This window comes from Giraffa tippelskirchi, chromosome 11, assembly GCF_054371585.1.
Source record: "Giraffa tippelskirchi isolate mGirTip1 chromosome 11, T2T-mGirTip1v1.2.pri, whole genome shotgun sequence".
In the NCBI taxonomy this organism is placed as follows: Eukaryota; Metazoa; Chordata; class Mammalia; order Artiodactyla; family Giraffidae; genus Giraffa; species Giraffa tippelskirchi.
The window spans coordinates 136236260-136249759 of NC_137285.1; the positions used below are offsets into that span (position 1 = coordinate 136236260).

The following is a 13500-nucleotide window of genomic DNA, read 5'->3' on the forward strand; positions in this document are numbered from 1 at the left end:
TTTACGTATGTATGTATCCATGTATCTATTATACATCTGTCTGTTCGTCCATCCACGTATCTATCATATATGTCTATCATCTATATCTATCTGTTGGTCTATGTACCTATCCATCCACGTATGTATCATCTATCTATCTGTCTATTTGTTGGAGTAAAAGACAAATTTGCTTAGAAAGCAAATGAGGGTCAGCAAACTGACCACATCTTTTCTCCTCCCTTTGTGACTGTGCACCACCCCAGTGTCCATTCCTCTTGGCTGTCATCACCTAGATAGAGTCTCTTCCATGGTTTCCTGCAAAGGCACCAAACAGAGGCTGAATATGTGCAATGTTCAGGATGGCTGTGAAAGACAAGGAGGAAACATGTTCTGCTGAGGGAGAGAGGAGATGGAGCAAGGTTTGGGGAGGCAAGCCTTGGATATTCTAGATGCTTCTTACTGGGGACTGAGGGTGGGGCTCCCCATGGCTCTCTTTTGAAACTTGTTTGGGTCAGCTCTGTTTCCTTTCAGACAAACATCATCAGATAATCTCTGGCCTTCCTTAAGGACTGTTTCTCAGGGTGGAGGAAAGGTACCCTATTATCTGTTTGAGCTTCCTGTTATTTGTAGCCCGGAAGGCTAAAGTCAACAGCTACTTCTGTATTCTGCATTGTTTGCATTGTTAAAACCTTTGGGAAACTCATTCGGTTTCTTCTCCAAATGAGCTTTCCAGACCCTCTGGAAGACATTTAGAAACAGGCATCTCTTCAAATAGGCCATCAGGAAATAGTCTCTCAAAGTCAGGTTTTCTGTCTTCTTCTAAAGGGTACATTAGAGAATGTTTACTCATCATCCTTGTAGTTAGTAGGACTGACTATGTTAGTTCAGCCTCTGGGCTAAGCACCGAGGTCAGGGATTCACGAGTGGGGTATGAGTCTGGTATCCCAGGCTCTCAGAAAACACTGTGGGGCCTGGAGTTAAATCTGGGTTTGAGTCGTGCATGCTTGCCAAGTCGCTTCAGTTGTGTCCGACTCTTTGCGACCCTATGGACTGTAGCCTAGCAGGCTTCTCTGTTGATGGGATTCTCCAGGTGAGAATACTGGAGTGGGTTGCTGTGCCCTCTTCCAGGGGATCTTCCCAACCCAGGGATCGAACCTGAGTCTTCTGTGGCTCCTGCACTGCAGGCGGAATCTTGACCGCTAAGCCACCCAGAACCCTGGGTTTGAGTCCTGCCCCTCATCAATTACGTGGCAATTGGCCAACACTCTGAACCTCAATTTTCTTATCTTTAAGGCAGAGTAATAATACCTAGGCGCAGGGTTGTGTAAGGACTACCAGATCGTGTGTGGAGTAACTGACAGGGAGCAAGCATCCTCAGTGTCATCACTGTAGTATTAGACCCGGGACCTCTCCCTTCCTCATTCAGCCCAAATTTTGTTCCTGCTGCGCTTGAGAAATGCTTCCAGCTGCCTTTGGAAGATGTTCATTCCATTTCTGGGCAAAATATTAGCCAGTAAGGTCTCATTTAATTTGGTGGGGAGGGGACACCAAAGTGCCTGAGCTGACACCGACATGCTTACTGGAACAACTGTTGCCGGGCAGATGCGGCAGCCGGGGATGTTCCGGGAAGCTTGGCTGTTGCAGAAGCTGGTGAAAGCAAGGCAGCCAGTGCGCTCCAGGCCTGTCTTTACTTGCTCAATGACAGGCAGTCTCCAAGGCTGCTTGTCTCAGCAGGATCTGCCTCTTCCTGCCTTCTGTGCAGACAGTTGGCATGAGGCTGGAGGAGGAGATGGTATTTCCCTCCCTCTTGGGGAGAAGTGCTCCTTTGCAGTGCTGTTTCCTGGTCTCAGAGTGTAGAAAGGCCCGTAGGGGCAATTTAATGCAGTAGCTTCCTTCTCATTCTGGGAATTTTGAAGTTCCCCAGGGTCCAGTTCTTCCCCAGAAGCCCAGGCTTGGAATTTCCTGGTTGTGGAGGGGTTGGGGCTGGGGGACCAGCTTTTGAATACATCAAGTGCCCACCCCTCAATCATATTGGGGAGTTCAGTCCTCTTATCTCCCCCAAATACCTTTAATTACCTTTAACTGCTTAGTTCTGTTCGCCTCTAAAGAAAGGAAGATCCGGCCCCTCCCAGCTGCACCTCAGAAGTGACTAAAACGCCTGCATCTTTTAATAGGAGTGTTCGCCTTTGTGTCAGGTTCTCATTTTGCTTTTAGTTTCTTAAGAGTGTGGTTGCAGACTGCTGTTTGGGCTGAAACAAGACTATCAAAACACAAACAATTGTTCGCAGGGTAAATATGTTATAAATCAGAACCCAGGTGTCCCCTTGGCATCTGGGAGAGCTGGGGCTGCTCATCCAGGGTGTTTTTTTTAATCTTCCTGTGGGAGAAGAAAAAAGATTGGCATTTACTGAACACTTGGTATGAACCAAACTCAACGCTGATGCTTTCCCGTGAGTTTATTATCTAACTCCCATAAACCTCTCTTTGAGGTTTGCAGCAAATGTCCATTCAATAAATGAATGACTGCATTTCCTCAGAGCCATTTTATAGGCTGAGAAACTGAGACTCGTAAAATTGAAGCCACCTGCCCAAGAAGGCTCTGCTCTCGTGTGGCGGGGCTGGAATTCAGTCCTCTCCCTCTAATACCACACCAGTGTCCCCACTCAGTCTTACGGGGCCCATCCTGTCCTCCCAATCTCCAGAACTGGAGGCCTTAAAGCTTCAAGGCGTCTCCTTTTCCTGAGAATCTGGGTTTTTCTGGCTCCTTGAAAATGAATGGTCTTGAAACAATTTAGTACTACTGAGAGTCATCTTTGGGAAAACAGATGGAGCGAACCACCCCACCCCCCCACCCTTTGCTCTCTGCACTGGCAGAGGGACCTCCGAGACCACCAGAGATCAGGAGTCAATTGAGAGTGGGCGTCTCGACTTCCAGCGGTGCGGGTGGGATTGGCTCAAAAGCACCTCACTGCAGGATTGTCTCACAACTAAAGAATGGTCGGAGTTGGCCCGCGATGCTGAAATTTGCTACAGGGAGCGCTGGGGCTGTTTGTAATAATTTAGGAGTAGTCTCTCTGAGGGAATCCGCGATCCTGCTGTGCTTTTCTTAATTGAAACCATTCTCTGCCTCCGACTTCGATGGGGGCTGGAAGAGGCGTTTAGTTGGTGTAAGCAGAGAGCAGGATGCTGGTAACACTCTTGTTTTGTCTATTATTTCTTTTTGTTGGCTGCCCCAGCCTGCTTGACGCAGCCATCACACCAGCCATCACACCAGCCATCACACCACCGCCACCTTGGTTCCAGAGGGAAACGCCACAACCCTGCAGGCAAGAGGGAGCCACTCGGGTTTAGAACAAGTTTAAAAGAAACACAGACCTGTCCTGCTAAAGGCAGAGCGTTAGGTTGGCCAAGGGACCTAGAGACTACCAAAGCCAACTTCTTCCTGGGTCTGATAAAGAAACTGAAGCCTTACTGATGAGTACTGATGGCTTATTAGTAACAAGTCAAACTCGAGATCCCAGGTCACTGGACTCTAATGCATTTCCCACAAAACTAAAGAAACATCTATTGGGCACCATACTATGAATCAGACATCACGGATATAAAGATGAACAAGGAATGGTCCCAATGGAACCCATTTTGAGACTATGGGTTAGTATCACTTGAGGCAGACTTCTTCCAAGAATAGTGTTTGATAAATAGTGTCTGTCTATCCATCTCTCCATTCATCTATCTGATTTCTTCCTTCCTTCCTTCCTTTCTGTCTTTCCCTCTTCCTTCTTTCTTTCCTTCCTATCTGTCAATTGTACATATTGTATAGAGTGGGGGCTCGTGTATCTGAATAATTAGGCTCCTGACTCCTAACTGGGAGTCTTGAGTGGCTGTTACCAGTGATACAGTGAATGGCTGGCCAGTTTATCAAGAATTGTCAGAGCAGGAGGCTCTTAGCCTTAAATACACTTTAATCTTTGAGATGATTGTCTAATATTAATCAAATCCCAGCCACTTTACTAAGCATCAGGTCCTTTGCTACCTGTTTCAGGTGGATGTCTTCATTTACACTTAAAAGCATCCCATGAGGGAGTTACTGCCTTTTCCTTACTAAGGAAGAAATGAGGCTGAAGGATTAAGAAAACATGGTGTGCCTAACATTCCACAGGACCCCAAGCTGGGCTTTGGACCCAAGTCTCTAATGTGAAAGACTATGAGCTTGGCTGCTGTACCATCTTACAGTACCGTGGGGGTGATTCCTCCATCACGTTAGTAACTGCAAACTCCGAGAGGCTGAAGGTGCTGGGATATCCTTGTAAGCCTTCAGGGCTGGTGCGTGAACTTATCACAGTTGCAGTCTGATGGGCTGCTCTGTCGCTCTGATTTGCCTCTTTCAAGTTCAGGCAAAGACCCAGAATGGGTGTCTGTAGCCCACTTCCATCAACTCTGTACCCAGCTTATGGCTCAAGTGGACACCAAAGCTGGCTCATTCAGTTGCCTTGGTCTTTGCTTTCCAAGTCTCCCGTGTTTATCCTAAGTCCACATTCTAGGGACATCTCGTCATGGACCCTGGAAGGCAAAGATGAATTCCAAATATGATTTAATCTCTCACTGTTTGTGTATAGGTATTTTCTTTTGTCAGGTATCTGATCTCACCAAGAGCCCCATAATAAATAAGGAAAATATACCCAACAGCTTCATAGAAGAGTGAGCCTCAGACCACACAGACTGCCAGAAGAGGCACCCTGTTTATCTTTCATTTTTGTGTAGTACTATCACTACCCCAAACTGCCTTATTTATATTCTAAGCATTTCCCTATAGGACTATCTTGTTTCCCTACACTAGAGCATAAGCTCTTTCAGGGCAGGGACCTTGTGTGTCCTCAGCTCCCAAGATCATATCTTCTAGAAGGTGCTTTGAATGTATGCCTTGCACCATGCCCTAGGGAGACCAATAGTCACCTGAGAGGCACAGATTTGATAGGACGAGTTCTTGTCATCCTCATCCTAGTGCTTCTAGAATGCCCCTCAAATGTCTTTGGTGAAAGGAGTTTAGGCCTTCACCCAGGTGTGGTCTCTTTCCGTGTCCAATGACCATTTATTTGAAGGAAAATCCAGATCTTATTTTCTTTGACAGCTTGGCAGAAGGGTCATTTGTAACCTTCTCTATTTCCAAGCCTCCTGGCTTTTTTGTGTGAACCATGTTCCTTAGGAGTGGGAAGTTACGTTTGGCCCACTCCAGCTACACATGAAATGGTAAAGATTTTGGTCCAAACTCTGTGGCTTGAGTCGGATTTAAAAGCTTGTCAGGAATGAGTTCTCAGGAGCCTGGCATTTGCATCTGGCATCTGTGGTTACAGATGAGATTTCAGAGATTGAAAGCTCAGGAAGAGGTATGAATTACAAGCTCTTAGCTCACAGAGCAATTGGAACTGTACTGATCCTAGAAATCTTCTGGCCCAGATTTTTAAAAATAACCCCATGATCCAGCGTCTCCCTTTGTAGAGTTTCTGTTTTGAAACATTTGTATTAATCTTTTTTTTTTTTTGGTAAATTCTTTTTCTCATACTTTTTTTTTTTGATTGCAGTGTAATTTCTTTACAATGTTGTGTTAGTTTCTGTTGTACAACTAAGTGAATCAGTTACATGTATACATATATTCCCTCCCTCTTGGACTTCCCTCTACCCATTCCGCCCCCAATCCCAACCATCTAGGTCATCACGGAGCACAGAGCTGAGCTCCTTGTGTTATATAGCAGCTTCCCAATAGCTATTTATTTTACACATTGTAGTGTATATATGTCAATTCTAATCTCTCAATTTATCCTACCCTTCCCTTCTCCTCTGTGTCCATATGTCCATTCTCTATGCCTGTGTCTCCATTCCTGCCCTGCAAATAAGTTCATCTGTACCATTTTTTTAGATCCCATATGTATGTATTAATATATGATATTTGTTTTTATCTTTCTGACTTACTTCACTCTGTGTGACAGATTCTAGGTCCATCCACCTCTACAAAGGACTCAATTTTGTTCCTTTTTATGGCTGAGTAATATTCCAAAAGCATCTGGAGAATGAATAATGGTCAGGTTCTTGAACTGCAAAGGAGACTGATTCACATGGGTACAAACACACCGCTCTTCACTTTAGCATCTGACAGAGGGAGAGAGAGAGAAACATAATCTATGAGAAGAGAGAATGGCTGAGTCACAAAAACACGACCTGATGATTTCCAAGCCCTCCTAATTCAAAATCAGTGGAAATCTAAAATTCTCCTTGGTCACTTTAATACTTGTTGTTATCAATACATGCTTTTGTAGCTGCATCAGTTCAATGCTGTTGTATTTGAAGAGGAAAGGAGCAACCTGGTTCTTGTTCCATCTCAATCCATGTAAAGGTGCCAGGCTGCCTGACTCATAACAGTGCAAACTTGGACAAATTATTTTCTTCTTTTTAGATATCATAAGAGTCTGTATTCCAAGTACCAAAATTCAGAAATAAGAAAAACAGGTGAAATGTCAACAATTAAATATTAAAATGCCAATTAATTAAATGTTTAATTTGACATAATTAATTTATAGAGACAACTTACATTTAATTATATAAATAAATGAATAGGAAAAGAACAAGTTTCTTAACCTCTCTCAACTGTAGTTTTCTTATCTGTAATAAGGTCTGATATAGATAATAGTCCTTATATCATACATTTGTTGTAGGAATTAAATGAGACAATCAGTGTGAAGCACTTAGCATACAGTAGGTGCTCCATTCATGGTAATATGGCAGAGGAGCCCAGCCAGAGGTCCAGCAGTAGGACCTGTCCCAGCCACACCCAACAGGGTCCTTGCATTTCCAGCCCCCAGTGTGAGAGTCTCTGTGCCCCAAGCAGAGGAGCATGGCTTTGGTAAACATCTAAACTAACTCATGTCAGAGACCAGGTATAATTCCAGTGTTTGACTTGTGACCATGCCACTGTCACAGTCGAATGTTGAGTCAGTTGTGCTCTGAACCTCACTTGTTTCATCTGCAAAATGGAGTTGATGATTTGACCTCTCAAAGCTGCCTGGGGATCCCATGGTAGGACACTGTTACCGTACCTAGATTAATGTCCGACACCGAAAAGCAGCTCCATAGATTCCAGAGTCTTTTCTTCATCCCTTGAAAGGATGCTGGAAGAGATATGGTCAAGGAATTCAAATCCAAGTTGGAGATACCCCAGACTGGGCAGTCTTGCTGGGCTCTGTGGGAACTGGTACTGGCCTTCTGTTCCCCTCACCCTGGATGGCTCTACCTTGGAGGACAGCAGCTTCACCTCAGTTTCTAGATCTGTCAGTCCTCTTGAGTCCTTTGCTGATCAGCTCCCATCACGGTAGATTAGATTTGGAAAGGCAGACTTAGCTATCTTTTCTCCACAGGGTGAACCAGGGCCACTCTTTAAGGAGAACTTTACATTGCAAGGCATTTTTATTCTTGAGACTGATGAGAGCATTTTTTTTTTAATTACTAAGCTTGGATCACTTATAAAGCATTTTATACAATGCATTTCACTTGGGCTGCAGTCTTTGAGCTGCAGAGCCTTGTACTAATGACTTAGCACTCTGACCCTCTGCTTTCACAGCTGTCATGCTGCTGCTAAGTCACTTCCGTCGTGTCTGACTCTGTGCGACCCCATAGACGGAAGCCCACGAGGCTCCCCTGTCCTAGGATTCTCCAGGCAAAAACACTGGAGTGGGTTGCCATTTCCTTCTCCAATGCATGAAAGTGAAAAGTGAAAGTGAAGTCGCTCAGTCGTGTCTGACTCTTAGCGACCCCATGGACTGCAGCCTACCGGGCTCCTCTAGGGGGTGACTAACCCTCTTAGGATGCTTTGGAGCCCCTGGCACATAGCATTCTTTGCCAAGCAGTGGTTATCATTGCTATTATGGGCCCCTACTGCAATGGTTTCCTGAGTGTTCCATGCAGCTTCTTAAAGCATTGTGGAGGGTGGGGTGGGGTGGGGGCTGGGCAAGAATGAGTCACTGTTGGATCCAGGGTCTTGGGTCTGCCCCTTCACCCTCACGCCAGCTCCCACGGAAGCAGCTCTGCTTTCCTCCATTCTTAAATATTGTGGTTCTGCCTAAGACATCATTGGGAGGAGAAGGGGAGGTAAAGTATGAAAACCATCACCCTTCTGTCTGAATGCTGCCACTTTTCTCCTTCTCTGGCTGACACCCAAGATGGAAAGGGCAGAACCATGGATAATGGGGAAAATCAGAATACCTTGAAAATCTGAGTTGAGGTCTGGGTTTTATTCAAATTCTGTAAGACTTAGGAGTCTCTGAATCTCTTGCTCCTTAGTTTCTTCATCTGTAAAATGGGGCCATAGTACCAATGGGCCTCACAGGGCTGCTTTTGGATGTGGAAATGCTTCATAATTGGAGATGGAAAGACCCCACCATAGTGATATTACTGACACCTGCTTGTGCTTTGATCCACCTGTTCTGCTGGGGTTGGAGCCTATATGCATCTTAATCAATATTAGACTTTTGAGATGTTCTGAGATGTTCATACCACCCCATGTGTGCATCTGGCTCCTCCCTGCTTTATCCTACTAGCTCAAGCATTTCCTAACTCCTCCCTTCATCCTGGGAGGCAGGAAGTTTAGGCGTGAACCAGAGATTGAGAGTGATTTGTTCGAGGTCACACAGCTCACAATGAACAAGATTTAGGCTAGAACCCCTTCGCCTTTCTCCCAGATGGGGCCCTACGGGTCATCTGCGTGTCAGTGACTCACTAACCACCCCGAAGAGCAGCTATTATCTGTGAGTGAACGTCTCAGCCCACCTCAGCTCTCGTGAAGCATGCTGTCCTATGCTGTGCTGTGCTCAGCCGCTCAGTCGTGTCTGGCTCTTTGCAGCCCCATGGACTGAATCCCGCCAGGCACATCTGTCCATGGGGTTCTCCAGGCAAGAATACTGGCACGGGTTGACATGACTTCCTCCAGGGGATCTTCCCAACCCAAGGGATTGAACCCAGGTCTCCCATACTGCAGGCTATTCTTGATTGTGTGAGCCATCAGGGAAGCCCAAGAATACTGGAGTGGATAGCCCAGCCCTTCTCCAGGGGATCTTCCCGACCCAGGAATCAAACCGGGGTCTCCTGCATTGTAGGCGGATTCTTCACCAGCTGAGCTACCAGGGAAGCCCCTTGTGAAATACTCCTCTCAAAATAAAACCAGCCAGCTCCTCAAAGATCCGTCTCCAGACCTGAGCCAGAGCTGTACCTGAGCTAGATACGTGATGTAACTGTAACTAGGCCCCCCCCAAAGTATATATAGCTATGAAACAAAGTAAGACCTCTTTTTTTTTTCTACTTGCAACAGGAAAAACCCCATGTGGGCTCCTGAGATACTTTTTCATTTGTTTTTAACCACATCCTGGGTTTGTGTTAGTCAGTCTGTTAAACAGATATGATCCAAAAAAGAAGAAAACAGAAGAAAACAAAGGTCTCAGGCCCAGAGCCGAGCATTTTCTGGTCGCCATGGCAACAGGTAGGGGTACACCCTGTGGTTTCTCTCTCTCAGCTGTCTTCCCAGAGACTCGCTCATCAAAACCCACTTAGCCTCGCAGAACTGGGTACTGAGGTGACAGTTCTGGGACACACTCTCCTTGGCCAGAAAGACTGTTGGATCCAGGATCAGGAGTGGGGGCCTAAACAGACCTTCCCACCCTCTCCTCTCCCGCAGTTCCCATCCTTCCACCAGGAGGCAGGGGTGGGGGCTCTTTCTTTAGACTCTGTACAAACAAGCTAATAGCTTCATGGGGTTGGTCCTTTGGAGGCCTAGACTGAAGGGTCAGGGTAGTGGCTGAGAGCCCTTGGACTCTCCTCTGACAGAGCGGATGTGATAGGTCCTTGTTGGTTCAGTGTTGGCTGCCATGACAGGCTCCTTGGACAAGAGGCTGAGAGGCCAGGGGATAGAGCCGGGCGCCAAGAAATTGGGGTGCATTTCCCTTCAGAGTGCCAAGAGATGAATAGCTCAGTTGAAAGCCACCCAGGACACATTCTGGAGGAAATTCTCTGGGGATGATGGTGTATGAGTATTTTCTCTGCTCATTAAACCCTCACCCGCCTCCAGGGCAATTCCGGGAGAGACTGAGTCACTCAAGACTCATGGTCTGCCCGGGGCAGCCAAAGGCGATTCGGCCACTGAGCGTGATTTTGGCCTGGTTCAGAAGGGGATGCTGAACAATAGACCCTTTCATCAGGCGCCCATCACATGGCCATCAGGGGATGGGGGCGAGAGATGTGGGGCAGCAGAAATGCTGCCAGCCTTCTGGACTGGCAGACCTGGGTGGCAGCAGGGGCTATAATTGCCAGGAACACTCCTGGATGGAAACTTCTGGGCTTTGAAGGCATTAAACAATCACAATGAAGAATAGAATGGTTTCTTCATGTCCCATTAAGACTGTGGACTGTGGCTTTATTGGAATGGCTTGCTCAGGCCTCTTATAAAAGCAAGTTCAGTAGTCAGAGCGCTGGACAGAAGGTCAGGAATCTAGCAATTATGGACCCTGGAGGTCCTGCTCCTCTCACAGCTGGCTGGGGGGCCATGCTCAGTCATTGTGGATTTTTGTTTTCCCTTGTGTCTCATGAGAATTTGGTTAGCTGCTCCCTGTTATCCTGCCTGGCTTTAAACACCGGTGATCCAATTAGCAACAGTGCTTTAAAAAAAAATTGACCTTTTCTCTCCCTAGTTCTGATCAGAATCAGTTCCATTAGATTTGTGAGTTGCACAACCTTTTCCAGACATGAGCTCAGCAAATCAGAAGATAGGAAGAGGATCCTGGCTAACTCATGATAAACAGTATAAAGGTGAAAAATGTGGAGAACCCACAGGCGCTTTTGGCTTGCATGTGATTGACTCCAGGAGCTAGATGGACTGAATGGAGTGTCATGCCCCAGCTGAAATGGCCTGGTCTGTTGAAATTCGTAGGCTGGTCATCAGACATCTCAAAATGTCACAGGGACAGCCTATGGTCTGGCATCACAGTCCTAGGCCAACCTGTCTTCACCCTGCCCTGCCTGACCTCCGCCAGAGTCCTCAGACTGTAAAGGGCAGAAAAGGCCTGAGGCTGCAGCTGGGGTTGGAGTCTTTGATCTTCAAGGGGATGACGGGAACAGGAAGAGGACAGGTAGCATGAGAAAGAGGAAGCCAGCCTCCTGTTGGGGAAAGTCAGCACACACGGGGACCTCCTTGGCCGCTTTGCCTCGGGGAGAAGGGTGTAAATTCCACTAGTGCAGATTTTCCCACTGACGTCTTCCCAAACTCATAGGAGAAGGGCCCTACCCTTTTAAGACTTTGGTCCAGAATCAAGAGACCTGTGATCTTAAAATCATACTTGAGCTTATTAATATTTAATAAGCTCAGATTCCTCTCTGCAGAGCCCTCTTTTAATTCTCACCTCTCTGCAACTTAAAAATCACGTGGAGAAGAAGAGGATTTCCTGTAGCTTAGCATCTGTCCCATGCACGAGGTGCCACTTAACACTGCAGTGTGATCAGCCAGATTGGCCAGTTAGAAATCTGGTCTGCTAGCCCCTGGCTCAGGTCATTCCTGTCTTCTCAAAGAATCAGTTACCTTCTGTATCAAATGGGGATAATAAAAGTGCCTGCCATGTACCACCACTGCTGTGAGAATTAAATGAATTTTTTGGTGTAAAATATTAAAAACCTCATATGGGTCCAGTTAGGTGCTGGATGAACGTTTGCAGTTATTATCATGGCCGTGGAAAGTGCACGAGTCACTCAGTCGCAGAAACTGGCCTTCTCCCGGTCTTCAAGAAGATCAACTTCCCGAGACTCACAGCCTACTCTGGTGGGACCAAATCAGGAAAAAAACCTCATTCTGCCTTAATGCTGCCTCACCCTTTCTGAGGAGGTGACAGAAGGGGCCAGGCCCATCTAGGTGGCGCCAGTTGGAAAACACACTAATTCACTTGGGGCGGGGGGGGGCCATCTGGAGAAGTCTGGCTCGGAAATGGAGTCTCTGGGCACAGCGTGACTGCAGATGGTCTCCTGGGGTCTGCGTGGGGTACACCACGTGCGTCCGCTCTCAGGAGATCCGGCCTCAGAAGGGGCCCTATGACAGGCTGTGGAAAGGCCGTGCTCATCTTGGAGAGGACAACTGTGAAGTCCAGACAGACAACACTGGTTACAGAGCTGAAAGTTGGTCTCTGCAACGTTTGCTTTCAGGGAAAACAGCAAAAGTTCTCAGAAGCAAACGCTTCAAGACATTTGACGTATCCACTGGGGGATTCTCAGCCAGGGCCAGCTGCTGATTCTTTTAGACACGATGCAGGGAGTGGACCTGAGGCGTGTTTGTTTGTACCTCACACAGTCTGTTTGCCCTGGGGAAGTGGGGAGCATTTCCTTCCTTCATTGATTTGGTCCACGTGTGCCTACCTCTGTGGTACTGCGCAAGGTTCTGGGGAGAGTCGCAGTCACTGCTCTCAGGAAGCCCACAAGGAAGTTCCAAAATTCTAGAATCCTGGAATTTCTAATTAATGAGGAAACCTTAAAGGAAGATCCCCTGGGGGAGTGCAAGGCAACCCACTCCAGTATTCTTGCCTGGAGAATCCCATGGAAAGAGAAGCTTAGTGGGCTATCGTCCATGGAGTCGCAAAGAGTCGGACACGACTGAGTGACTAACACTTTCACTTTAAAGATAATAATTTCTTATAATTCTTTACCTTTTTCTGTCATAGACATCTTTGAGAAGCTAATGGAAACCCAGGGATGCTGTCCTCAGCGAAACATCTACACACGTGTACACACTTGCATGCACATGCATACAGATACATAGATACGTACATACACACAGAATCTTGCATGTAAGTAATTTCACAGATTTATAGACCCCTGAAGACCTGCTCATGAAAACTTCTTGTCCCTCAGCCCTACTAGTCAGCTGTGTGGCATCCCCTTCCCCATGCTACTCACCTCCTAGGAAAGTCTGGAGACCATCAGACAATGGCAAGTTGGGTAAAGATTACACAGTGTGGTACTCTCAGAAGAGGCTGTGATTTTCTTCCACTTGTGAAGCGACTGGAACAAACCAAGAAGCTACTCATCTCAGGCCCTAGGCAAGATTTTGAAATGTGCTGGGGTGATTTTACTAGAAAGATCTATTTTTCTTGATGTGAGTCTTAGTGAAAAATATAGGCAAGATTAATGGTGTTATGGGTCAGCTTTGTTTTATCCAAAAACAAATTTACCTAGAACCCCGCGGAATTGGCAGCATAGCACAGGAGTTGGAGCCCTGACTCTCCTACTTGGGTGACTTTGGACACAATATTTAATCTGTTTGTACCTCAGTTTCTTTCTCTCTAGAATGGGCTTGGCAGTAGTGCCTATTCCATAGCACTTTTGTGAGAATTAATTTAGCTGAAGTAGATCACCCACCTAATGAGTATAAAACACCCATTGGCTCTAATTAAGTGCCAAACATCATATAGAGTGTTTGACATGCTTTGTCTCATTTCACTGTCCCAC

The 13500-nt window shown here is 46.5% G+C and overlaps 1 protein-coding gene across 44 annotated transcripts in view; it reads left to right on the top strand.

The window, feature by feature from the left end:
• Window positions 1–13500, top strand: part of CD44 (CD44 molecule (IN blood group)) — an 88075-nt gene that overhangs the window by 19352 nt on the left and 55223 nt on the right. The window lies entirely within an intron of this gene.